The sequence below is a fragment of the Ambystoma mexicanum genome, chromosome 4p (genome assembly GCF_040938575.1).
Source record: "Ambystoma mexicanum isolate Mex_15411 chromosome 4p, UKY_AmexF1_1, whole genome shotgun sequence".
In the NCBI taxonomy this organism is placed as follows: domain Eukaryota; kingdom Metazoa; phylum Chordata; class Amphibia; order Caudata; family Ambystomatidae; genus Ambystoma; species Ambystoma mexicanum.
The window spans coordinates 414,526,952-414,551,530 of NC_090927.1; positions in this window are offsets into that span (position 1 = coordinate 414,526,952).

Sequence of the window (24,579 nt, forward strand, 5' to 3'; positions counted from 1 at the left end):
GTAATGCTGACATGTCTGGACGGTCATCAGGAAAGAATTTCGTTTGACCTTATAGGGGCCCCCCAGTTCAAAATGATCCTCGGGATGCCATGGCTGGAAACCCATAACCCACTGATTGACTGGCATACCAGGAAGATGACATTCCCGCAGGAATGTGCAAGACGCGGTTACCCTAGGCAAGGGGGAAAAGTGCAGCCCCAAAGGAAATCTATTCTGGGAATTGTCGGTTCACTACCTTCGGGATATCAAGACTTTCTGGATGTATTCCAAAAGGAACAAGCCAATACCCTACCACCCCACAGAACGTATGATTGCCGGATTGACCTGGTTCCTGGAGCGCAAGTCCCCTGCAGCAGAATTTAAGCTCTGATGGAGCAAGAAAATCAACACCTGAGGACATATCTAGACCAGTATTTAGCTAATGGGTTCATTCGCCCATCCAAGTCTCTAGCCTCTTCCACGCTCTTCTTCGTGCCAAAGAAGGAAGGGGACCTCAGGACTTGTATAGATTATAGGGCGTTAAACCAAATAACTGTGAAGAATAGGTACCCTCTACTGCTGATTCCCGAACTGCTTGATCAGGTAAAGAATGCACGAATCTATACGAAACTCGGTCTACGGGGAGTTTACCATTTGGTAAGAGTGAAAAAGGGCGACGAATGGAAAACCACATTCAGGACTAAGTATGGGCTTTTTGAGTACCAGCATTTCAGCTCTTTATGAACAATGTTCTCCATGAATTATTGGATATCTGTGTTTTAGTTTACATCAACGACATCCTCATTTACTCAAAAACCAAGGAAGAACACGTGGAACATGTGCGAGCCGCTCTGGAGAAGCTCCGTCAACACCGCCTATTTGCCAAACTGGAAAAATGCTCTTTCCACGTTACGGAAGTAGAGTTCCTGGGCTTCACGCTGACCCCACAAGGGGTGCACATGGACACTCGTAAGGTAAAGGCTGTTCTTCAGTGGCCATCCCCGACATCAGTCAAGGGGGTACAAAGTGTACTCGGGTTTGCCAATTTCTATCGGTGATTTATTCAAGGTTTTTCTCAAATTGTGCACCCTATTACCTCTTTATTAAAAAAGAACAAGAAGTTTCATTGGTCTCCCGAGGCATAATAAAACCTTCCTGGAACTAAAAGCGGCTTTCACCTCTGCACCCATCCTTCGGCATCCTCGACCTGATCTACCCTATGTCGTTGAGACTGATGCCTCCAGTGTTGCCATGGGGGCAGTATTATCACAGAAGGATCCTGACACAGCACAGCTGCATCCCATAGCATTTTGGTCTTGCAAGTTTACAGCGCCGGAAAAGAACTATGCCATAACCGATAAAGAATTACTGGCGATCAAAGGAGCCCTTAAAACTTGGAGACACTATCTTCTAGAGCCAGGCATACTGTCACCATCATTACAGATCACAGTAATCTACAATATTTGAAAACTGCCAAAGCCCAATCTTCCCGCCAGCTTCATTGGGCCATCTTCTTCGCGGAGTACGATTTTGTGATCACATATCGGCCAGGGGTGCGTAATGGAAAGGCTGATGCTCTGTCACGCATGGAAGAAGAAAAGGACGCCTTTATGCCATCAGACCTAGTCCCAATAATTCCGGAAGAACGGATTCAAAACCAATTCGCTGTAACTGCCTGTTTGGAAGAATTAAAGGTGGACCTTCAGTCTCAAATGGATCAAACCGCCCAACAAGAATGGTTACGCCAGGGGATCAGTACTCCATTAAAGACCACTTACCCTATTTCCAAGGGCGGCTATACATTAAGGACAAAGAAACTCAAAACAAGATTATCGCGAGCTACCATGAATCATTTGTGGAAGGGTACCCCGGAATTAAAAAAACCCGGGCCAAGATCAGGAAAGGTTAATGGTGGCCAACCTGGAGAAAGGATGTGGCCCAATTTATCAGCACCTGTGGAGTTTGTGCCCCACAACAATCCCAAAAGCTACTCCCTGCAGGTTAATTGCACCCATTCGCCATACCACCGGCTCTGTGGCACACATTATCCATGGACTTCATTACAGATCTATCTCCCTGCAACGGTTTCAACAGGATCTAAGTAGTGGTAGATTTGTTCTCTAAGATGGCACACTTTATTCCACTTAAAGTACTTCCGACCGCAGGAGCTTTGGCAACTGTATTCCTAGAGCAGATAGTCAAGCTACATGGTTTTCCCTCGGCATTGGTTTCGGATCGAGGAACGCAATTTGTCTCAGCGTTTTAGAGGAGTTGCTGCAAGTTGGCGCAGATTGACCTACGCCTCTCCACTACTCACCATCCCCAGACCGATGGTCAAATGGAAAGGGCTAACCAGACACTAGAACAATACCTGAGGCAAATGCTACAACAAACTGAAAAGCCTTGGAAGGACATTATCTGGTTGACTGAGTTTGTGTATAATAACTCCATCCACACCAGTACCGGACAAAATCCCTTCTATATTATGAATGGTCGGCTTCCCCGGACATCATCCTTTGACCCGCCTGATGAGCTAGAAATGCCAGCAATTACCTCCTTACACAAAACAATTGCTCAAACTCCGAAGGAAGCAACCAAGAATTTAACCAAAGCCAAGGAACAACAGAAGAAATTTGCTGACAGACATTGGATGGAAGCTCCACAATGCCGTATTGGGGATAGAGTGTGGCTGAATGCCAGGAATGTACCTCTAAAAGGGCCTCGAGTCTTTCAGCCTAGATATCTTGGACCCTATCCCATCAAGGCAATTATCAACCCGGCCTCAGTGAAACTGGACCTACCAGCCAATATGCAAATTCATCCTGTATTTCACATTTCACTCCTAAATCCGGTGAAACCAGAATTAAAAAGCCTCCAGAACCAGACATCATCGCAGGGGAACCTGAGTATGAGGTTAAAGACATTCTGGACTCAAAGATGGTGTGAGGGAAGCCGTACTACCTGATCGATTGGGAAGGCTATGGACCTCATGATCGAACTTGGGAACCCGAGGAATTCGTCCATGCACCACGATTAATCAGGCGATTTCCCTGCAACAATCCCGCCAAACTCGGATCAGGGAGGAAGACACCCGTGCGAGGGGCCTTGCGGGGGAGTGCTGTCATGGCCATAGGGCAAGGACGCAGGTCTCTATCACCCTCAAGGACCACTTGGACCCAGTCCTGGCGCCTTTGGTGCCAGGCTCATGAAAATATGTGCTTGGATCACTCTGTGTCTAAGGCATGTGCATCAGGACCGGGCATGGCCATAGGAGTGCATTGGGTGGCACGTGCTGAAATCCTTGGGCAAGGCAAGGTGGAGCCACAGGGCGTGGCTAAAGGGAGGGGCCGGAGCCAGCCTATATAAGGCCAGCTCGAACTCAGGCCCTCGCTTCACGTTACTCTGCTTTGCAGCGTGATGCTTACCGCTGTAACTCACCTTGATTCTGGCATTCCAGTTCCGAAGTACTCCGCACTTATCTGATTTTTGGCCTCTCCATCGCTGAAGACACCTACCTGATTCCAGCCGCTCCATCGCTGAAGACGCCTACTTGATTCCAGCCGCTCCATCGCTGAAGACGCCTACCTGATTCCAACCGCTCCATCGCTGAAGGCGCTTACCTGATTTTCGGCCTCTCCATTGCTGAAGATGCCTACCTAATTCCAGCCGCTCCATCGCTGAAGACGCTTACCAGATTCCAGCCACTCCATCGCTGAAGGCGCTTACCTGACTCCAGTCTCTCCACCCCTGTGGGTGCATCATACTTGCATCCACCGGAGTCGGGCTCTCCTCTCTTCCGATTCGGACTACGAGCGACTCGGGAGCATCTCACTACTCCTCTGCATCTCCGTGGAATCATCCTCCGGAGCCATCGAACCATCTCCCAGTTTCCAGACTCTGCTCCATGCCATCGGACTGCACCTGCAAGGAGAAAAAATACAACAGGTTAGACACCACATAATCACTAACTTTAGGCTGCATCTTACCTGAGTCGGGACTTCCATCATACCGATCAGTTTACCTGTTGTCCTTGAGTGCCCATCTTCTCAGGAGTACCCTAAGAGCTGTTCTACGCTCTCGACCATCACCTTCACACCTATTTGGGACGAGTAGCGTCATAGCAGGAAATCATTACTGCTCATCATTCCTTCAATACTCACTGCTAAAGACATTATTTGAAAACCAAAGACTTACCTTCAAGTGGATCGCTCACAGCTGGTCTGGATCGCCATGTCGCGGGCCAGTGAAGCAACTAGGCCCTCTCTACGCACCCCTGCTGAGGAAAGCAGGACGGAAAGCCCAACATCTCAAAAGAACAGGTGAGCTTGCATGGGAAGACTCTTGTACACATTGTTCTGGTACGAAAGGGGTGAGGGGATTCAGGATACCTCCACACTCTCCTCATTACCTATCCTCTCCCCCCAGGTGCAACACCAGTATCCAGAACCCGTTCCTTCGAGGCAGCTGGGGGATACAGCCGACACCAGGGAGCCAAGTGGAGGGAGGGCTCCAACCGTGCCCCGATGCTCTCGCAGAGACCAGGTGAGTGTAACAGTCACGCTCCTCCCCGACGCATGTCGACTTCAGTGGACTTCAACAGGTGTCCGGCCTGCGAGGGGCTCTTTTCTACGTCTGACCCCCGCGCTCTTTGTCTTCGCTGCCTTAGCCCCAAACATGGCTGGGATGGTTGTACCGCGTGCAACGCATTGACTCCACGCGCACTGAAGAACAAGCTAGCTAGGTGGAGGGAGCTCTTCGAGAGGTCATCTCAAGAGGACTTGAAGAACTACATCAGACAGAGATCAAGGCCCAAAGGAGGGCTGCTATTTTCCATCGTAGCTCATAAGGGTGACTCCTCAAGGAAACGCCAGAGCAGTAGGAAGCTCTCGGGTTCTGGTACCAGCACACACACCGAGGCTAGTCGATCTACCAGCCTCACAGCCAAGGGGTCATCTGATCCTTCCGGACACAGTGCTGAGGGACTGCAAGGTTCTTCTACTGATTGTACACCTGAGGGGCTACGCCCTAGTACCGGCTCAATGTCCGAGGGGGGACCTGCATGCAGCACTATTGGCGACACTGCCGAGGGCAATATGTCCTAGGCCTGAGGTGCAGGGTAGGTCTCTCGCTCCACCACCAACAGTCTTGGAGGATACCAAGCCCAGGGAGCCATGCACCACGACTTTGGCATGTGGCACGCAGCTCAACAAAAAGGCTGCTGTGTCAGACAGCGTGGCCGCTCATCCGATGCCACTCCTAAGAACAGAGCAGGTGGTTGAACGAGTTTCAAGGTGGGACTGGTGTCAACCAGGTATGTGGCCTATAGCTTATCCATTAGCAGCACAGGACAGGTTTCCCCTGCAACCTAGACAGAGTGCGCTCCAGCCCCAGCAGCCCCCAGCCACTCCGTCATTATCACCTACCACCTCTTCTGCCTCCAAAGACAGGTTCTTCGTAAGGTTCCTGGCACTGATGTGAACCCCCCAGATGGGGGCTATCCTGCGGGATGCAGTCAGGGACTTGCTCCCTCCGGTCACTCCACCGGTGCCCATAGTCAATCCTCCCGTGGCTCTGGCGCCACAGGCCCAAGCGCAGCCCCTGCTGCCCCTGCCGGCTCCTTTGATTCCGGCTCCCCTGCCTCCCACAGTACAGGCGGTTCCACGGCAGCCTCTGCAGCAACCTCGGGCTCCGGTCTCCACACTGCAGCCCATGGCACCCAGCACCCCTCCACCCGCTCCGGACCAGCCGAACACTCTGGTGGACACCTACGAGGAGGAGGATCCTGACACGCTGTCGTCAGCAAAGGCCTTCCACAACAGGCTTGCAGGCTTGGCAGAATATTTGGGCCTTCCTCAACCTGAGATAGAGCACCCTGAGGAGGTGATCTTGGCAGAAGTCCTCACCCAAAGACGCCCTACCAAGATGGGTATCCTGATGCAGAAGGATGTCGTGGCTCTGGCCAAGAAAGGGTGGCTTAAGACACCTTTGGCCCAACCTTTCAATCAGCACCTCGATGCCAAGTATAGACAGAGGGAGGGGGATACACTCTTGTTGCCGACGCAACCACAGACCAATTCTTCGGTGATGGCTGCGGCGTGACTCTACTCTAAGCCTCAGTTGTCCTCGGCCACCTCGTCCTCGGCGCTGCTAGGCAAGGAGGAGAAGATCTTGGAGGTGTATAGGAAGAAGCTGTACTCCAATGCCTCCCTGCACCTGCGTCAGGCCAACGCTGATGTTATGCTTGCAGCCACTAACCAGAGGCTTTGCTGGGAAATGGCTTACTTCCTTCTGGAACTTCCGGTGCAGAGCCAGGCGCGCTTCAAGGCGGGTCTAGGAGAAGCCAAGCTGGTAGCGCAGGACATCATGGAGTCCACTGTGGCCAACATTGATACCTCTGGCCGGACCATCTGCATCGCCACGGACATGAAAAGGACGGCCTGGCTTCAGCCTACTAAGTTTAACCCTGACGTCCAGGATCGCATATTGGACCTTCCGTTCAAGGATAGTGACCTCTTTCACTCTAGCACCAACGAGAAATTAGATAAAAAGAAGAACTGCTTGCAAACTGTGAAGTCTTTATCTATCCTGATGAAGGCTGCGCCCTAGGCGTACACCCAGTCGCATCGACGCTCCGACAAGGGGCAGGCGTTTGGTGGGTTCCAGGGATTCCAGGAACGCAGGTGGAGACAACCTGGCCACTTCCCGAGTCAGCACTGATGCAAGCAACAAAAAGGCGAGGAGCAAGGGCTTCTTCCAGTCCCCCTCCTCAGCAACATCCTCAGAAGGAAAAAAGGCATGACGCGTCCCTTCGGGTCCACGTGTCTCCAGTGAGTGGCAGGCTTGCCTCTCACATGCACTTCTGGTGACAGAACTTTGCGAACCCCTGGATCCTCTCTGTTGTATCCACGGGGTACCCCCTACCGATACTACCCTCGCCTAGTGATACCGCCCTCTCCTCCCTCCTCCCCTTAACTGCCACAGGTTGGGACGACAACTCTGTTGGTGGAGACCTGGTTGCTCGTCGAGAGCCAGGCAGTGGAATAAGTAACAGCCTCCCAGAGAGGATTAGGCTTCAATTCCAGGATTTTCGCGATACAAAAGAAGAACCAGGCTTGCCTGAGAATTGTGTTGGACCTATCCACCCTCAACCTCTCCCTCCCACTTCAGAAATTCAAGATGGTTACACCAGTACTCATTGCAGAGACACTAGACAGGGGAGACTGGATGTGCTCCCCGGACCTGAAGGACGCCAACCTGCACGTCCCGATTTGGCAGCCACATTGCTCTTTCCTATGCTTCAGGATCATGGGCTGTCATTTCCAGTACAAGGTGCTACCATTTGGCCTCAACCCAGCCCCCAGGATATTTACCAGACTCATGAATGCAGTGGCAGCCCTCCTCAGGGCCCAGGGTCACAATGTCTACCCGTACCTGGATAAAGCAAAAACAAAGAGTTGATGGCTGGAAGGTTTAGAATGAATCTTAACCACTGGCATTGCTCTGGGCAACCCTCCACACCATTGTTCTTCGCCTGCCAAGCCATTACACAAGGGGAAAGACCATATGCAAATCAGGCTTGGTCCCACCCCAAAAGGGGCAGTCCAGCCTGAACTGCTAGGCCACATCTCTTCTGCACGAGACCACAAGCATCCCCAAACATGTTTCAGCCCTGTTCGGCCTCATCAGTGAGGAGTAGCTTGGGTCTCTAGGCCCAGCAGGCACGGGACCCACGTCTGGGCATACCCGTCCCACTCGGGGTGACAAAGCAAAAACAAAGAGGTGATGGCTTTAAGGTTTAGAATGAATCTTAACCACTGGCATTGCTCTCGGCAACCCTCCAGACCATCGTTCTTTGCCTGCCAAGCCATTACAGAAGGGGAAAGACCATATGCAAATCAAGCTTAGTCCCACCCCAAAAAGGGCAGTCCAGCCCGAACTGCTAGGTCACATCCCTTCTGCACGAGACCACAAGCCTCCCAAACATATTTCAGCCTTGTTGGGCCTTATCAGTGAGGAGTAGGTTGGGTCTCAAAGGCCCAGCAGGAACGGGAACCACGACTGGGCATACCCATCCCACTCAGGGTGACAAAGCAAAAACAAAGAAGTGATGGCTGTAATGTTTAGAATGAATCCTAACCACTGGCATTGCTCTGGGCAACCCTCCAGACCATCGTTCTTCCCCTGCCAAGCCATTACAGAAGGGGAAAGACCATATGCAAATCAAGCTTGGTCCCACCCAAAAAGGGTCAGTCCAGCCCGAACTGCTAGGTCACATCCCTTCTGCACAAGACTACAAGCATCCCCAAACCGGTTTCAGCCTTGTTGGGCCTCATCAGTGAGGAGTAGCTTGGGTCTCTAGGCCGGGCAGGTACAGGACCCACGTCTGGGCATACCCGTCCCACTCGGGGTGGATGACTGGCTTGTCAGGGTGAGATCTCCAGAGGGGGTTACGCACACTTCCTCCGCACTTATGAACACGCTTTACAACCTGGCGGTTTACTGTCAGCCTCCGGAAGTCTCAGCTGCAGCCCACACAGAGCCTCACCTTCCTGGCCCTCATCTGGATACGAGCTCCAAGAAGGTCTTTCCCTCGGAGGACAAGATTACGGCCATCAAGAGGGCCACTACGCACTTCCTTACCAGGGCAGTGACCTCGACCTGGTGGTACCAGCACTTATTGGGTATCATGGCAGTGGTTCTACTGGCTGTGCCGCACACGAGACTCGGGATGAGGAGGTTACAGCTTCACTTCGCAGCCTCATGGAATCCGGAGCAGGGCTCCCAAGCGGAGCTGGTCAGCGTACCTCCTTCTCTCCACTCGGACCTCACATGGTGGTCCAAGGACTGCAACCTGCAGACAGCAAGCCTTTCCGGCAGCCGGCGCCGCAGGTCACCATCACTACGGACTCCTCCCGAGAAGGCTGGGGAGCCACTTTGGACAGTCACAGCGTCCATGGAGTCTGGACCCGGCAGGAGAAGGAGTCACGCATCAACTGGCTGGAACTAAGGGCCATCTGGCTAGCTCTCAGAGCTTTCCTTCCGCTTATTGGTGGCAAGACCATCCTCATCCAGACCAGCAACTCCACCAGCATGTACTATGTCAACAAGCAGGGAGTAACAGGTGCCCTCCGCTGTGCAGTTTAGCAGTCAGCATGTGGGAATGGGCCCTGGAGAACATCATCTACCTCACGGCATCCACCTCCTGGGGGAGGCTAACTTGGAAGCGGACAGGCTCAGCAGACTGGGAGCGGAAAATTACAAATGGCAATTGAATGACCAGGTTCTGCTGGAGGTCTTGAACAGATGGGGGCTCCCACAGGTGGATCTGTTTGCCTTCTGGAAGAACACAAAGTGCCATCAGTTTGCGTCTTGGCAGGGGCAGCGCCCCGGCTCCCTGGGAGATGCATTACATATACGGTGGGATGGCATGATGGCCTTTGCCTTTCCTCCCACACCCCTGGCCCACAGGGTAATCCACAAGATAAAGGAAGCTTGTCACCTCAGCATCATCTCGATAGCTCCTTGGTGGCCGGCGAGACCTCACGGACAGACCACCCATTCACCTTCCCCTTGGTCCAGCACATCTCTTGTCCCAGCAGGGGGGCAGGGTCCTGATCCCCCGCACCTCAAAAGCTAGCCCTTGCAGCGTGGTTCCTGAGCAGATCACCCTCAGGCGCCTGAGCCTATCACGGGCTAACCTGGAGATCATTTAGGGCACAAGGAGCAAGACTACCAGGAACCAATATAAGAGTAAATGCAGCAGGTTCTGTCACTGGGTGGACTCTAAGGAGATCGACCCCCTTACGTGCACTGTGGACGATGTGCTCTCCTTTTTCGGCACACCTCACGCACTCAGGCGTGCAGATGGACACATGCCCTAGGGGCCTACAGAAACTCGGAGGGGGAGGCCTTATCCTCTTCCACTCCGATAGTCAAGAAACATCTTGCAGGCTTGTCCAGGCTTTACCTGCCCATCAAGAGACCACACCCCATGTGGGACTTCAATGTGGTGTTGGGCACCTTGACACACAAACCATTCGGGCCAATGGTGTCCGTGGACATCAGGCTGGTCACCATTAAGACAGCTTTTCTAGTGGGACTCGCCTCCGCTCGGAGAGTCAGCGAGATCCAGGCTCTGGTGGCCTCAGAACCCTATACCACTTTCCACAGGGATAAGGTGGTCCTGCGCACTCACCCAGCGTTCTTACCTAAGGTACCCTCCGCTTTCCATCGAAACGAGGAAATAGTGAAGTGGGAGAATGGGAGAACAAGCTCCCCCCAATTTCATCACGACCATGGCCTAGAGGATCGTGGCCCAGGCACCCCCCACGGGACGAGTTCATCTATCTACCAGATGACAAAATACCCTGGTTCAGGAACATAAGGATATGCCCACCAGCCTGCCCGACTCAAGCGGACACCTGCGGCATCGATGAACTCGACTAAGACAACAGCCACAAGCACCCACATCGTTAGAGATGCCACGACGACCTAGCCAACTGCCAAGAACACACGTGCCACCATGCACACTGGTCACTCACGCACCAGCCTACACGAAGAACATATTCAGTGCTTTGATTTAGGTGACTGACACACCCACTGACGTGCAGTGTTATTATTTTTCACATAGGCCCTTTTATAGTAATGAAGAAACGCAAGACGCTTGAAAAACTCTCGTATACGATTGCTGACGCTTCGCCCACCTCTCGCCATGTGATGAGACCATCATGTAGACCTAACATTGCTTATGACGGCATGTCAAACCGCGACCTCCGTACCATGGATTATGCATCACCACCCATGAACTAGGCCCGAGTAGGCCGCAAGCCAGAGCCTCATCATGAAAACTGTATGAGCAAGAATACAAGTACTGATCACGCAGAACGAGCCCCAGCGAGAGCTCATAGCCAAGGGCACGATGTTGCAACTCGTATGCTACCAGCCGGCACCAAGGTCACACCTGTAAGAAAAGCCAAGCACACAGAAACAAAATACGACTCTAAATGTGCAGAATTACGCTCCAGCTACGGTCTCTCCACACATGACCAAGCCGATCTGACCAGGTGCCAGACCCACGAGACAGAAGTCGCCTGGGTCCCACATCTGGGACACAGGTTGCAACAGCGAAGTGGCAAGATGGACACCTACGGCGATGGGAATGACCTGCTCACAAGCCTATGAGCAGACCCGTACATTGTCTGCACAAACACATAGTTACACATTGTTGCTAGTGACAGGTACACCGCGAGCTGGGAATGACGATGGTCCCAGGCTTGGGGGCTCGTGAGAGGACCAATCAGAACACGGGGGGACTCATCACTGACGCCACTAACATTAGCCAATCATCAGGGGTCTTCTTGTAACGATTTTCAAGTATCTAATAGTAGGGGCAGCCCAAGTATACCACCTGACTCATCCTTAACCACTAATATTCTTCTCTATATGTATCCTATACTAACCCTACCACTCGGGGAACCAATCCAAAGGGGCAATAGGTTTTTTGCTAACTTTCCCAGGTGACGCAAGTAGCGCGTCATACAGCTGTAAAAAGGGCCTGCGAGCCCCACTGAGTTTGAGAGTCTGGACGGACGCGTACGATCCAAGACCCATCCCTGCCGTTGTTATAATAATCAGCAGAACCACCTTGCTCCTTGTGTGTGTCTCATACTCATTCACAGAAGCACGGGAGGAGTTGGGGCCTCCCAGCCAGGTGGTCTGCGGACGGCTCAGCTGACCCCGGGATAATCACCCCGACAAGTTGGAGGCACTGCTGAGATCTCTTTAAGGTCTACCTTTTAAGTTTTGTTTTTCCAAGACCTCTCGTTGCGAGGAGGCCCGGCGGCGCGGCCCCCTCGGCCGCTGCCCCCTTTTGAGGACTTCAGGACCATCGCGGAACTGCGAGAAGACCAGACAGCGCAATCTGGATATTGGCCCTCGGGAGCCGGTTGAGAAGTATCCCACCCGCGGTTGGCAAGTGTCCAGATATGGTCCAGACGAGGGGAGTTGGCAAGCCGCTTGGAGGGGTGCACGCAGTCGAGTGGCCCCGCATCAAGGGAACTTGGTGAGTATGACACACCCAAAAAGCAATGTGAGATTGTGAGGGAGGGGGGAAGAGTTGTAATAAGGGCGGTGGGAGGTGTTATTAAAGTGTATGGCGAAGATTTGATCAATTAGTGTTGATAGACAAGTGAGTGGTAACGGGACAGGCACGAGGGCCGTCCTCTACCACGTCACTGAAGAAAGGTGGGTGGAGCCAGAAGGCACCACGTGCGGTTGCTCGTAGACACTGATTGGTCTAGATCATGGCCACCTGTAGAGGAGGTGTGTGTGGCTTTCCTACGAATTGGCTTTTTCGATCAATATATGAGGATCCCTATTGATCAAGCAGTGAAACTCGATAGATAGATGACATTTTCCTGTAGGAGGTAGCTAGATTGTTGCCAAGTATGGAAGATAATTGGCTGGTTAAGCCCTCCCGGCAAGGGGCGTGTGACACGTGTGGCGACGCAGCGTGCGCAGTCCGATTATAAGAGTGTATTGTTGGTTACCTTGTTCCGGGCGTAACAAGAGGACAGCTGTGGGGTTAACGGGGACAAGCAGTTAAAACTTATTGCACGCTCTCTTGAAGTGTAAAGATCTTACCGGTAGTAGTTGAAAGAGGTTGGTGACGTCACCCGTAGGGCCTTCATAGGACACCTTGACCACATCGCGTTGTTGAAGGGTGGTGGGGGAGTAAACTGAGGACAAGGGCAGTAAAACGGAGGTGGGGGCAGGGGGTGCACACAGAGACCGCCGGCCACCCCAAATACGGGACAGGTGGAGAGGGGGAAGTGGCCGCGCACGGAGAACGCTGGCCACGCCGAGTGAGGTGGAAGAAGGTCTTACGCTCACCTGACTCCCACGGAGGCGCTGGCCTGGTTCGCGCTGCTGTGACCTCTCCTAATGTGATGCGCAGGGTTCGGAAGAGGGACTGGACCAGGCCCCCAAATCTGGCTTCTCTGACTCGCAGAAGTATCCTTCTGTAGGCGAAAATAGGGGATTAACTGTCTGCGGGGTAATGCAATCGGCCTCCCACTTTCCCCTCTCACCCTCCTTGAAACCCTTCTGTTCTGTAATTTCTCGTAGCGTCTCACCTTAGGGTCTGGAAGGACGAGCTCTCCATCCTGCTTCTGATGCAGGGGCGCGTTGGTATCCAGTTACTTCACTGGATTTTCGGATTGGTGAGAACCAAACTTGCTTGGCTTCCGGGTAAGTTTTTTGATAAGAGGTTCCCCTTGTGTCCATGCATTAATGCACTAATGCTAGTGTCTTTTTCCCCATAGGGGCCGGGGTACGGAATGCCGGGGAACAGGCACCGACCCGAGATGAGAGGTCAAATCCTTGTAGAAATCAGGTAAGTCTTTAATGAGCGTTTTTTGGTAATGTCTTTTCATTCGCTCATTAACGCTGATGTCTCTTTTTCCCCTTAGGGGCCGGGGTCCGGAAATGCCAGGATGTGGCGCGGACCCGAAATGAAGAGGGAGTGAATCAACAGGTAAGTCTCAACATGGAGATTTAGCTTTCCTTATTCCCTTCTCTCTCTCACCTTTTGTTCTGGTCTTTTTCTCCCTAGGCGCTGGGGCGTGACTGCGAATCCGGATGATCGCTGCTGAACATGGAGGCGCCCTGTAAAGGTGAGTGGAATGCGGCGCTGCAGCGATCAACGCGATGAGCTTTTAAATTAAAGTCTTCCTTTTCAGGATTGTCGGCGAGATGTCTCCGGGATGCGGATTTAGCAGGTAAGGACTTTTCCTTCTTCTGTTCTCTTCTTCTCTTCCTTTGCAGGTGATCCAGGATGCTGGCAGGCGTGGCAGAAATCAGGATGCAGGAGCAGACACAGCACGTGTGGCTGTTCGGGTGGGGTTTAAATAGCCTTGGAAGAAGTTCCAGGTATGTATCCTTCCTCCAATCAGGTATGTATCCTTCCCTGACCATGCCCGGATGGTAAATAGTCCCACAGGTAAAGTAGTTCCTTTCAGGCCTCAAGGAGGCCGGGATCCTGCAGCATGGTCTGCATCAGGTAAGTGCATGGTCTGCATCAGGTAAGTGCACCCAAGCCTATGGCGCCAGGACTGATGTTTTTTATGAGTCTGGCGCCATAGGCGCCAGGACACTGTCCAAAGGGCCCCTATATGGGGTTGCTGGGTCCTTCCTTGGGGACTGGATGTCCGCTTTCGGGGACGCCGGGCTTGAACCGGCTCCCCGGGAGCGGGCATCATGACAGAAGGAGGGGAGGGGAAAAAGTGGGGCGGCTGTACAAGCACATAACACAGGCAACGCAGCCGCAGGGGGCTTTGTGCGCCATGGCCGCAGGGGGCCGTACCAACGGTATCAAGGAAGAAAACAAACAGAGGAAAAGGACTGTATATTTGTAATTGTTATATTTGGTTGTTTTACTTTTAGCGGACGGTCGAAAGTCCCCAATCTACGGGGCCAGGTAACGACGGCTGTACTGAGGGGAGCTAAAACAAAGTGTAACCATGTCATACGGGTTGGGATCGGGAGGGTGGGGGAACACCCTGACTACCCCCCACCAGCATATTTGTAAAACACTGTCACCCCATAGGGAGAAACTCATCAAATATAGCATAGATTGGACACAAGGAACAGACAACAAAATGACGACACCATGGCCGCCTAACGGCAGTTTTGACCCATATGTCCAGCACTCACTACTGACACACATACACAACACGTACAAAGGGAAGAAGTTGGCACATCACGTGGAGGTGTTTAATTTGTGAAGGATGTTCCAGGGATCCCGACCAGGGCCAACTGGAATGTTCACTGTGGAAGGGACGACAGAAGGGAAGGGGAGCGAGGAAACAAAGGAGGGGAAGGAGATTAAGGGGGAAGAAGGAAACGGGGAAAAGGCGACCGGTAGCGCACAGTGCGCGGGAAGAGACACGAAGGGGGATGAAAGGCCTGGCACTGTACATGAAGTAGAAGTAAAGAAGGAAGGGACAGACGACATGCCCCTAGCGAAGGTAGTGAAGAAGGAGGAAGGTGGGTTATATCCTGTGACGGAGCTACGAGAAGCAGCAAGGCAACAACTGATGGCAGCTGAGGGGTACTCGAACCCCACGTACAGCCCTCCACCATATACAGCTACAGGTAGCTACCGGGGGGGAGGTGACAAGCAAGGTAGGTCCGACTTGCACGCAGGTGCGCACAAAGGGAGGGAAGAACAGCGAAGAGCCCATTTCAAACATAGGACAAGACGAGTGGGTAGCAGCGCAGGTGCTCTTAAAGCTGCGGGGGACATTAACAGGAGAAGAAAAAGAGGTGGTGAGGAGAATGAATAAGGACGACGCGGGTAGCACTGGAATAAGAGGCGAGGAGAACAACATGAGAGACGGAGGGCTGTCACAAGAAGAGAAGGAGATGTTGGAGGAACGATTGGCTGAATTAAGGGATGAGCGGAGTGCACTGATTAAGCAGCTCGAGAAAGAGGCACAAGGAAGAAGGAGGGAAAGGAAGGAAAGTAGGGATGAATTAGAGAAAATGAAGGAGCGAACTGAAGAAAGGAAGAGGGAAGCGGAGAGGATGAAGGCAATAGCAGAAAGTGTATCCCAAGCAGCACAGCGTGACAGGAAAAGAGAGGACGAAGAGAAAGAAAAGGAAATGGAGCTATGGAAGAAGAAAATACTCTCTGAGAGCACCAGGAAATACGAAGAAGGTAAAGTAATAGAAAGCATATTAGAAAGGGAGCGAGAGAAATGGGAAAGGAGGAGAGAGGAAGAAAGGATATTAGAGAAGGTAAGTAGTGAGGTGATGGAGGAATTGAAAAAGAAAAGAGGAAATAGGTGGTGAATTAGTAGAAAAGAAGGAAGAGGAAAGAAAAGAGAGAAGATAGGGGGAGTGGGGTAAGAACATATGTGCGTCGGGATGCAGAAGTAGCTACAACATCAGCGCAAAGGGGAGTAACTGGTAAAGGAGAACAGGAAGGAACGGATTTAATAGACTTAAAAACAGTGACAATCAGGGGGAAAAGGACAGATTGGGGGTTGTCGCTCCTGGATGAATTTTGCAGCGAAGAAGGAGGAGCGGGGTGGGAAGGAAGAAGCGGTGGTAGGGAGAGCTTAGATAAATTGTACATCACACGCACAAACAGGGAATCACCATGGACATGTAAAAAGAAGGAAGAAGTGAAGGAAAGTGAGGAGCAGGGAAGAGAAGTGGCAGGAGGACAAACATGTGCAGTTACACCCACATCATTACGCCCAACACGCACACACACACCCGCTCCTGAACACACCCCATACGCCGGCAGGCTCAGAGACCTCCCAGGATGCAGGCAGGAAGAACGGACACACACACCTGCAGTAAAGAAAGAGAGCAATAGGAGAAGGGGAGAAATGAAGGAGAAGACACAACAAGCAGCGGTAATATGGATATGGGAGAAGTTTTAGTTGACACAGAGGAAGAGGAGTACACGGATTCCACCCCGCAACAACTAGGGGGACAGATGGGGTACAATTTAATGCCACTATTGGAGAGGGGAGGGGTTAGACCACAATACGTCCCTTGGAAGCATGCTGATAAGGAGAATATAAAGTGCAGGCTCCCATCACTAAGCGGAGGAGCGGGGAAATGGATATACAATATGGAAAAACACACCACAGGACAGAAACTAGCAGTGGGAGACGTGAAGGGTCTATTAATATCAATATTGGGGGACGAGGCAGACGACATTTGGAAGAGGGCAGGATTCCCCAGAGTTACAATAACAAACACATCACATGACGGGGCGCCATTTGCAAACGGCAGGCATGCATTATGGCAAGCCCTGAGGGTGCAGTATCCAGACACATCAGATAGGAGCAATTACGTCACGCAAGATGCGTGAGAATGAAGATCGTGTTGATTATATCCAGGAGATTCAGGAGAAGTGGCGCATGGAAACTAGAGAGCAATGGGACAAGAGACCGGCAATTTTTTTACCACATACTAGTACAAGGGCTTCAGGAGGCAGTACAAAGACAACTGAAGAAGATAGTGGGAATGGAAGCTAAGGCCTGGCCGGAAATACAACTAACAATAGTACACCATTGTAGGATGTGGCAGGAAAAGATGAAACAAAAGGAAGAAGATAGGAAAGCAGAGGAGGCAAAATTAGTGCAGAAAAAACTAAGTACACAATGGAAGGAGCACTAATAACTACACCGACAACAATGCACCACACAAGTAGTGGCTGCACAAGATTCCACACAGCTACAAATAGCACCACTACCACAACCACCACAACTTATAACACATCAGATGCCACCACCCCCACCATACACGGCTCCCACAGGAGGAGGGTACATGCTACCGGGAAATGGATATTATAACAACACCAGGGGAAGGGGCGGAATGATGAGAGAGAGGGGATATGGCCAACCTACACAACAGCAAGGGGGAGGATTTCGGAGTTACTACCCCAATGGGCAACAAGGGTACCAAGACAATGCGGGGAGTTTCCCATGGCAGGCCAGGGAACCACCTGTATGTTGGGTTTGTGGAATGTTAGGACACATGTCACGCACGTGTAGAATGAGACCCACCCCACCAGCCTGGGGGGAACAGGGACCACAAGGGCCTATGAGGGAGCAGCACGGTTACCAGCAACTGCAGGGAACACAACAGAGCAACACGCAGCAGCAAGTATCACCACAACAACAGTTGCAGACATACGCACTACCGCAGCAGCAGGTGGCAATAACACAACAACACCAAGTACAACCAGTACAACAGCTCACTCAAATACAGGACCATAAATTGACCCCCATCGATACACCGCTGCAACAAACACAGCTAGGGAGGGTGACTATCCTGGGACACAACTCTTACACAGGAAGCAGTCAGTCACTGTACCCACAATAGGACAGCCCACAGACGTCCCTGGTGTGTCCCATCCTGTCGATAACACCTAATAGTGTGGAGGAACCACGCATTGAGGTAGCGATAGGTGACAAAGAATTCTCCTTCCTTGTTGACACTGGGGCAACCAGGTCTTGCATAAGGGAGGGTAGATTTAAAATGTCAGGCGAGGCCCTGCACACCCAAGGATTTTCTGGGGCTATAGGGTTGGTTCCCTTTACTGATAACATCTCCTTATCTATAGGAGATTATGACATGTCTGTCCCACTCCTGTATTCAAGGGAGTCGCCAGTAAACATACTTGGAAGGGACATAATGAGCAGGTTAAATATGACAATCTCCTTCACGTGCTTACTGCACGACAAATACTGCAAGCGTACTGTGGCCAGACAGTAGCTCGAGCTGAGCCTGTGGATGGCGAGCTGTTCCAATATGGAACAGACGTGGCATTTGCATGGATGCCAGGAATAGAAGGAAAGATTTGGAGGAGGCCAGCAGCATATTTGTTCAGACCTGAGACACCAGCTAGTGAACAAGAGGGGAAGGTGATTTCGGTCAGCATCGAGAGCATTATAGCAACTGCAGATTACATCACAGCACATGCCCAAGACAGGGAAGGGAGAGCATGGAGAGCAGTGATAGCCCTGGCTGAGGGATGCAGGCTCACCCAGGTGTCTGATGAAGAGCTCTTTTCAGAAAACAGGGGAGAAGGAGAGATGGTATTTATGATGAGTGTTGACATCTGGTTAAGAGTAACATACAAGCAAGTAGCACTGAAAATGGCTATGGCACTCGAAGCACCTGCATCTATCTCAGTACCATTTTACGAGGAAGATATGGCTAAGGTTCCAGCATCACTGTGGACCACCAGTCCCTATGACGTGTGCTGCATAAAGAGTATTGGAGGAGTAAAAATAAAGTTGAAAAAGGGTGCAATACTACCTAGAGTGAAGCAATACCCACTATCAAAAGAGGCAGATGAGGGCATATACGAAACAATAACGGCCCTGATAAATAATGGCATATTGGTACCATCAGAGTCAGCATGTAACACGGCTGTGTACCCAGTGCGCAAGGCTAAAGGAGGGTCTTGGCGTTTTATCCAGGACCTTAGGCCCTTGAATTACATTGTAGAGGCAGAATACCCCATAGCAGCAAACCCAGCCACAATACTATGTGGAATACCAGCAGAGGCATCAGGGTTCACTGTGATTGACCTCAAAAATGCCTTTTTCTCAATACCTCTGCACCCAGATTCACAAGATTTGACAAGCTTCACATACAGGAATACAAAATGGAAACATACCAGGTTACCACAAGGGTACTGCGAGTCACCCTCAATCTTCAACAGGGTAATAAAGATGGATTTGGGAAAAATTGAATTGGAAAGTACAGTGCTGCAATATGTCGATGATATAATAATTTGCTGCACAACTGAGGAGAGGTGCATGGAAGTCTCAGTGAAAATTCTGACAGTGTTGGCTGAAAAGGGGTACAGGGTAGACAAGGAAAAGTTACAGTACTGTCAGGAACAGGTACTATACATTGGTCAACTAATATCGCAGCACGGAAGAAAGATTGCACCACAAAGAGCACAAGCCATATCCAACATGCCACAACCACAAACTGTGAGGGAACTGCAGCAGTTCCTGGGCTTATGCAACTACTGTAGAGCATGGGTTTTTGACTACAACTCATACATAGGACCCCTGCTTGAGGCATTGAGAGAAGCACAAAAAGGGGACAAGACGTTGGGGTGGACAAGAGAAATGAAGGAGGCGTTTGATGAGTTGAAACACGCCATATCCACAGCTCCCGTTCTAGCCACCCCAAATTACAAACATCAATTTTTCATCTTTTCACATTGCGACTCAGCAGTAATGAAAGCAGTATTGACTCAGAAAACTAGCATGGGACACACGCCAATAGCATTCGACAGCGGTCACTTGGACCCTGTTATGCTAGGACATTTCTCTTGCGAACAGGGTCTCGCCGCAGCTGCATTTGCGGTGGAGAAATCATCATCGATAACAATGGGGTGCCCCACCACATTATTTGTGGAGCATGCGCTGTTTGCAATTTTGAACAAGCCTAAGTCCACACTGACCACACAGAGGGCGTCAGGTTATGAGATCATCTTATCTAGACCCAAATTGTCAATTGTCAGATGCAGTAACGTAAACCCAGCCAGATTCATAGCGGAAGTTGTTGAGGAAGATGATTATGCTCACGATTGCACACAGACTATTGAAATGTACTCCAGCACAAGGAAAGTGGAGGAGGATGCACTTAAAGGGGGCGAGATTTTGTATATTGATGGTTCGTCAACAATTAACCAAAGCGATGGGATAAGGAGAACTGGGGCAGCAGTAGTGAAAATGACCGAAGATTTTATGTATGTCCCAGTAAAATACATGCAATTACCGCAGCATTATTCGGCTCAGGCAGCGGAATTGGTTGCGCTGATTTTGGCACTAAAGGAAAGTGTTGACAAAAGAGTTACTATATATTCTGACAGCGCATATGTTACATCAACAGTGCACTCCGGGTTGATAAAATGGCAGAGAAGGGGGTTCAGAAGAGCTGATGGCACCCCAGTACAACATGCCCTCTTGGTAGCAGAATTGATTGAAGTAATTAATGACCCCCAAGAGATAGCTTTGGTTAAATGCCCAGCACACACTAATGGAGATGACTAAATCTCGAAAGGGAATGAAACAGCAGACGCACATGCCAAGCATGCGGCATATTTTGGTGAATTATGGACCCCCCCAGAATCAGAGGGAGGGGGAGGGCAATGTCAAGACAGATATAGATGAAGGAAGGGTACACTCATCTCCCTGCAACACAGATAATGGAATTACAGGCAGCCGCACCAATGACAGAAAAGGAACTGTGGGTAAAAAGAGGATGTACGATGTCCCCAACAGACGAACTGTGGTGTCAAAATAATACCGGAAAAGTGGTCATGCCATTGGCACTGTTGAACACCGCCCTGGCACAGCTACACCATCCAGCACATACAGGAAAGGAAGTGATTGCAGCACATATTAGGGAGGATTGGTTCTGCCCCGAGTTAAATTCTCATGTCACTAATTTCATCAGCAACTGCCTCACATGCGAACAGTTTACGGCCGGTCACCCTTCCTACACCTTCATATTGACTATGTTGATATGATCAATGTATGTCAAGGACACAGGTACATGATTGTAGTGGTATATCCATTCTCCAGGTGGATTGAGGCCGGACCCTGCTCCTACATGGGTGCGTTTAGAGCAGCTAAATTTCTAGTGAGAGAGTGTAACGCTCACCTGATTCCCACAGAGGCGCCGGTCTTGACTGGGCGAATGCCGTATCTTCAAAGGTGATGTGTAACACACGGTTGGCTCTTTGGGCTGGACCTCTGTGCACTGTATGTCTGACTCGAAGAGTAAGATGTCTACAGATAGAAAATATGGGATTAATGAACTGGGGTTATTGGGTGCCTCTCTGCTCTTCCCTTTCTCTTCTCCTGTAGAACCCCAAAGGTTAACACCCTCACCTTAGGTAAGTGAACGCCGAGCTCTCCATCTGCCTCGGGGCAGGGTGCCGTAATCAGTTTCTTCACTGGATAAGGGTGCAGGCCTCTTGACCTCAGAGGACTGCTGTCCGTCGTTAACTGCACGAACGGTAAGTTCTGGGCACTTCAAATGTCTTAAAAGTCTTTTGTAATGATATCTCTTGTTTTGCAGGGTTCCGGCGATGGCGGATGGCGGGCTGATGAGAGTTGAGGATCGAACCCGCGTGAGGAATAGAAGCGCCTGGAAGCACGTAAGTAAGCGCTTGTAGCCTGCTTCACGATGTGCACTAACTGTCCCTTTTATCTTGCAGGTACAAGTTCGGAGCTTTAGAGAAGCTGAAGGGTGCTGGAATACCCACTGGATTCAGCGTGGAAAGGAGTAATGGCACGTGAGTAATAAAGTTGCCCAATGTCTTTAAACACACCTTCTTTTGTCTTTCAGATGCGAGATGCAGCGCCGAAGGCCTCCAGAGCGTGCGAAGAGCTGGTAAGCTTTTGTCTTTCAGATGCCGGAATGCAGTGCGAAGACCTCCGGAGCATGCGAAGAGTAGGTAAGCCTTTGTCTTTCAGATGCCGGAATGCAGCGCGAGGCGTTGGTGACAGCCGATGGACCAGGTAAGAGATGCGCTGCCACTGAAGACCGTAGTGCTAACCTGTTCTTTCTTTGTCTTTACAGGTGCTGCTGAAGACTGGATTCCAGGATGGTAAGCCTTTGTTCCCTTAGGCCCAGGATCAGAAGCAGAAGTCACGATGAGCGTTCTGCTGCAGAGAATGCAGAATAACGCAAAGCAAGATTCATCCATCGGGTGTGGTTTAAACAGCCTCCTGTAGTGCTTAGGTGTCTCCTTCCACAGCCACGCCTAGGTAAGAAAAGAGTTCCTGCTTTCCAGAGGAGTTCCAGTGTTCTGAACCTAGGGAGTGGCTCCTGCCCCACCCAACAGGAAAAGTAGTCCCAAACAGAAGAGGATCAGGGGTTCAACTGGCAGATAAGTAAGCAGCATGGTCTGCTGCAGGTAAGTCCACCCAAGCATTATGAGCCCGGCGCTTCCAGCGCTGGGACTGGGCATCTTTATGAGCCTGGTGCCACTGGCGCCAGGACAGGGTCCAAAAGGTCCCAATTGGGAATGGCTGGCACTCGGAACCGGGGTTATGGGTCTGCTTCCAAGGGAGTCGGGCAAGTCCTGATCTTTTGGAAGCAGAGGTCATGACAGCACCCCCCCTCAAGGCCCCTCCCGAACCGGGCTTCTCCGGGGGTTTGGGCTTGTTAGGAAATGTTCGATGAAATCTTTTGATTAGACGAGGCGCATGGACATATTCTGCAGGTTCCCAGGATCTTTCTTGGGGACCGTAGCCTTTCCAGTCAATCAGGTAAAATAGTTTAGATTTGGAGATCTTGGAATCCAGGATGCTTTTGACTTCAAACTCGAGTTCTCCATCAACTAGAATAGGTTTTGGAGATGTTAGTCGGGTTTGAGGTTGCACAGGTTTTAATAGAGAGACGTGGAAGACCGGATGTATCTTCATGTGAGGGGGCAAGTCCAACTTGACCGCTACTGGATTTACTATGGTAGTGATGGAATAGGGACCAAGGTATCTTGGGTTGAATGTGCGTGGTCCTTTTAGAGGTAGATATTTGGTGGATAACCAGACTTGATCTCCTACTTGATATTGGGGGGCTTCCTTCCGATGTTGGTCTGCTCCTTTCTTGTATTGTTCTTTAGCCCTTTGAAGGTGAGAAACGGCTTCCTTAAAGGCTTGGGTGATTGTAGAATGCAGGTGGTCTACTGCTGGTGTTCCAAGATCTTGGAGTGGATCCAACTCCGAGGTTCGAGGGTGACTACCGTATAAAAGAAAAAACGGGGTCTTCCCAGTTCCCGAGTGGACAGAGTTATTGTAGGCATATTCGGCTATCCAAAGGATATCTTTCCAAGTTTTTTCAGTTTGTTGTAGCATGCAGCGCAAATACTGTTCCAGAGTTTGATTGGTCCTCTCGGTTTGTCCGTCGGTTTGAGGGGGGTGGCTGGTCGAAAGTCTCACATCAATTTGAGCCGACCGACAGCAACTTTGCCAAAAATGAGAAATAAATTGACTACCTCGATCCGAAATTAGAACTGAAGGAAAACCGTGCAGTCGGACGATGTTTTCGAGAAATTCCCGGGCCAGAGTTGCTGCTGTTGGTAAGCCTTTGAGTGGAATGAAATGCGCCATCTTGGAGAATAGGTCCACGATTACTAGGATCGTATTGTATCCGGAGCATGGAGGTAGATCGGTGATGAAGTCCATAGAAAGCGTATGCCAAGGGCGAGGCGGGATGTCAATAGGGCGTAAGAGGCCCGCTGGTTTTTCCTTTTGACTCTTGTTTTGGACGCATACTCCACAGGACATTATAAAGTCTCTGATATCTTTTTTCCAAGACGGCCACCAGAAGTAGCGCTTGATCTTTTCCGAGGTCTTGGTCATACCGGGATGTCCTTCCATTAAAGAATCGTGATAACAAGAGATTACCTTTTTCTGTAAATCTGTGCTGGGCAGGTATAAGCGTTCTTGGAAATATAATAGGTTGTCCCTCACCGTAAAGTCCTTTCCCTGCAGATGCCAATTCTGTATGTCTGCTGGAGTTACCAGTAGCCTGGCTTTATCCTTAACTTCCTCTATGGATTGTGTGGCGATTACACCTAGAATTCTTTGTTCGGGAATGATAGGTACAGGTTTAGGATTGATCAAATGTTCTTCCACTCCCATCCGAGAAAGGGCATCAGCTTTACCGTTTTTTGTACCAGGTCGATAGGTAATTATGAAGTCAAACTCGGCAAAGAATAGTGCCCAACGGAGTTGCCTAGAGGATTGAGCTTTTGCGGTTTTCAAATATTGCAGGTTTCGGTGATCTGTAATCACAGTAACAGTGTGTCGGGCCCCCAGAAGATAATGCCGCCAAGCCTCAAAGGCGGACTTGATAGCTAGACGTTCCTTATCAGTAATAGTGTAATTGATTTCAGGAGGCGAGAATTTGCGGGACCAAAATGCCACGGGATGCAACTGATTGGTTACTGGGTCCTTTTGTGATAGAACTGCCCCCATGGCAAGGCTCGAAGCATCAGTTTCAACGATGTAGGGGAGTTCTGGGCGAGGATGTTTTAAG